Source organism: Rattus norvegicus, chromosome 1, assembly GCF_021556685.1.
Source record: "Rattus norvegicus strain SHRSP/BbbUtx chromosome 1, alternate assembly SHRSP_T2T, whole genome shotgun sequence".
NCBI lineage: Eukaryota > Metazoa > Chordata > Mammalia > Rodentia > Muridae > Rattus > Rattus norvegicus.
The window spans coordinates 120,931,981-120,936,212 of record NC_141534.1 but is presented as its reverse complement, the minus strand read 5'-3'; positions in this window follow the sequence as shown (position 1 = coordinate 120,936,212).

Genomic DNA, 4,232 nt, shown 5'->3' with positions numbered 1-4,232 from the left:
GTCAAATGCTTTCTCAGAATCTAATGAAATGATCATGTGGTTTTGTTCTTTCAGTTTGTTTATATAATGGATCACGTTGATGGTTTTCCTTATATTAAACCATCCCTGCATGTCTGGGATAAAGCCTACTTGATCATGGTGGATGATTGTTTTGATGTGCTCTTGGATTCGGTTTGCCAGAATTTTATTGAGTATTTTTGCGTCGATATTCATAAGGGAAATTGGTCTGAAGTTCTCTTTCTTTGTTGTGTCTTTGTGTGGTTTAGGTATAAGAGTAATTGTGGCTTCATAGAAGGAATTCGGTAGTGATCCATCTGTTTCAATTTTGTGGAATAGTTTGGATAATATTGGTATGAGGTCTTTTATGAAGGTTTGATAGAATTCTGCACTAAACCCGTCTGGACCTGGGCTCTTTTTGGTTGGGAGACCTTTAATGACTGCTTCTATTTCCTCAGGAGTTTTCGTGTTGTTTAACTGGTTTATCTGTTCCTGATTTAACTTCGGTACCTGGTATCTGTCTAGAAAATTGTCCATTTCCTGTAGATTTTCAAGTTTTGTTGAATATAGGCTTTTATAGTAAGATCTGATGATTTTTTGAATTTCCTCTGAATCTGTAGTTATGTCTCCCTTTTCATTTCTGATTTTGTTAATTTGGACACACTCTCTCTGTCCTCTCATTAGTCTGGCTAAGGGTTTATCTATCTTGTTGATTTTCTCAAAGAACCAACTTTTGGTTCTGTTGATTCTTTCTATGGTCCTTTTTGTTTCTACTTGGTTGATTTCAGCTCTGAGTTTGATTATTTCCTGCCTTCTACTCCTCCTGGGTGTATTTGCTTCTTTTTGTTCTAGAGCTTTTAGGTGTGCTGTCAAGCTGCTGACATATGCTCTTTCCTGTTTCTTTCTGCAGGCACTCAGCGCTATGAGTTTTCCTCTTTGCACAGCTTTCATTGCGTCCCATAAGTTTGGGTATGTTGTACCTTCATTTTCATTAAATTCTAAAAAGTCTTTAACTTCTTTCTTTATTTCTTCCTTGACCAGGTTATCATCGAGTAGAGCATTGTTCAATTTCCACGTGTATGTGGGCATTCTTCCCCTATTGTTATTGAAGACCAGTTTTAGGCCGTGGTGGTCTGATAGCATGTATGGGATTATTTCTATCTTTCTGTACCTGTTGAGGCCCGTTTTTTGACCAATTATATGGTCAGTTTTTGAGAAAGTACCATGAGGAGCTGAGAAGAAGGTATATCCTTTTGCTTTAGGATAGAATGTTCTATAAGTATCCGTTAAGTCCATTTGGCTCAGACTTCTCTTAGTCTGTCTACATCTCTGTTTAATTTCTGTAGGAATATCTTAAATGAATATAACGAGATATTTTCTTCAAATTTAGTCCCAAAAGTTGGGTTGGGAGATAGCTTCTTAGGTAAAGAACACGTGGTGCAAGCACAAGAATGAGAGTTTTGATCCTCAGAATTCTCTTAAAATCTGTGTGGGTATGTAGGTGCTGACTAGACATATGGCATATGGAGATGGGATTGCCAGAGCAAGATGGCTAGCTAGATTAAAGGTTAGTCAAAGCGGGAGTTAAAGGTTCAGTCAGAGATTCTGCCTGAATACATAAGATAGAGAATAGTAAATGATAATCCATACTAAGCTTGAACATACACACATACTTTCACAACTGTGATGTATACCTGTATACACATGTGCCATACCTGTGTGAACATTCCTGCACATGCATGTACAACACATACATATGCAAAAATTAGTCCATCAAAGTTGGTTTACTGGGTCAAAGAGGAGTGGGCTTAAGCTTCTAAACAGGTAGGGTGTTCTCACTAAAATATGAGTATTCAACCAGTCCAGTCTTTGGGCAAATAATGATTTCTTATTTGTTATTCATGGTAGTCATTTGCATGATATACCTCTTTTACCATGAGATTAGACCTTTCAGTTTTAACTCTTACTTAATACCCAAATACTAAACTTTTTAAAGGCCAATGGCTTTCCTCTTTGAAGCTTTTACTTTCATTTTTCAGTTAATAACAAACTTTCTTATTAGATTTTTTCTCAGCAAATAAGCTGCCCAGGAATAGATTGATGATGACATTCTAGGACCAGGTCAGGGAAGTGTCCTCATCACAGTGTCTCTCACTTTATGGCAGTTTGGAATCACAAGTTTATTAGAGGCTTCTAATACTAGAGGCTTCTAAAAGTCCTAAGAAGTAGGAGTGAACAGGGCTAACAGAACCAGAAAAAGCAGATGAACCACTGAGGTTGAGCCAGGTGCATTGAAGGCCCAGTGTCCAGGGCCAAGGGAAGGAATTCAGGTTTAGGAACCAAAAGACAGCCAAAACCTCAGAAACTGCCACAAATGCCTAAGATGTCACCTTCAGAGTTCCACTACATATACTATGGCTTTTACTTTAAAATTTCAAGTTTATTTTTATACATATTATATTTATAATATATTATATATGTATATAAAATGAATATTTTCTATATCACATATGGTTATATGTGATATACATTTATTTTAAATATGAATTTATAGGTCTCACTTAATCTTTTTAATCATAAATTAAATTTACTATAAAATGGCATGTTTCTTCTGTTCATTTCTTTCCTGAAAGAATTGAACATTAAGTATCTGAATGTCATAAAGCATTTTTCTATCTGAACTGTCCATTATCCCTTAATGATCTTAATTGGGTTTACGTTCAATTCTAGGATTAACTAATACTTTACTGAGGAAAGCAGACATTTCCTGTTCATGACTTATTTGATGGAATTTTCTTTGGTATTTTTGCCCATATAGTGTCCTACATAAAATTTTGAACCACTTTGCTAATTTCAGAACTACCCAAACAAAGAAACTGAGAACTGAATATGGCTGACAGAAAATACGTATGGACTGAGACAGCTTCACATTTTCTAATTTAGAGAGAACGCCCTCTACACTCCCAAAGAGTGTTCTTCAGTATTTCAGTACTTTTTTTTTTTTTGTATTGTGGCAACTGAGACCTCTCCAGCCCTCACCAGTACATCTTTATGATTTCCACTGTTCTCTATAGAAACTGTTGCTACTTTTCGTTCAGTGAAGCTATTTACTTCTTCCTTTTATTAATTCCGAGGGCCATTTAACTTATTCATTTGGGATTTTCCAGGTATAAAATCATTTCCAGTATGGACAATGGTTATCTTAATTTCTGCCACTCTAGAAATTCATTTAAATTGAATATACTATGGCATCCGCCGGAAAATTGGGAAACTATTAAACAAATAATAAGTTATAGCAAGCAATTTTTATTATGATTTTAATAGGAATGTCTTTCATTTTTATTAATAGGTTGATTCTTCTACTTACCAATATTTGCTGAATGCATCTAAGATGTTAGATTCTGTGCAAAGTCAGACATACAAGGCAAAATGACACTGTATCTGCTGCCTGAAATGTTGGTTTTGATTTTGAAGCAAGTGTCCATGCTGTGCAGGGTTCATTAGCTGTCAGTGTTCAGTTGTTTTAGTGTTCAGTTACTTTGATGCTCAGACCTGGGTGAGGCCTCAAGAACAGCCATCCTCCAACATAGTGAGCTGATAGAATTCCTCCTTTGATAATTGAGAGCTGCCTATTATTCTTCTTTCCTCCTCCTCCTCCTCTCCCTCCTCCTCTTTCTTCTCCTCCTCCTCCTCCTCCCCCTCCTCCTCCTCTTCTTTTTTTTTTTGGATTGATCTATATTGTATGTACTTTATAAAAACGTGTGTCTATTATAACCCCACTACAGTGTCTTATTTATCTGTTTTTAGATATATTTCTTTATTTACATTTCAAATGTTATTCCCTTTCCTGGTTTCCTGTCCATAAGCCCCCATCCCAGCCTCCTCCCCATACAGGTGTTTCCCCCATCCATCCTCCCTTACTGCCACCTTCCTCAACATTCCCCTGCAATGGGGGTCCAACTTTGGCAGGACCAAGGGCTTCCCCTTCTACTGGTGCCCCAACAAGGCTATTCTCTGCTACATATGCAGTTGGAACCCTGAGTCAGTCCATGTATATTCTTTCGGTAGTGGTTTAGTCCCTGGAAACTCTGGTTGGTTAGTATTGTTGTTCTTATGGGGTTGCAAGCCCCTTCAGCTCTTTCAATCCTTCCTCTAATTTCCCTAAAGGAGATCCTGTTCTCAGTCCAGTGGTTTGCTGCTAGCATTCACCTCTGTATTTGACATGCTCTGGATGT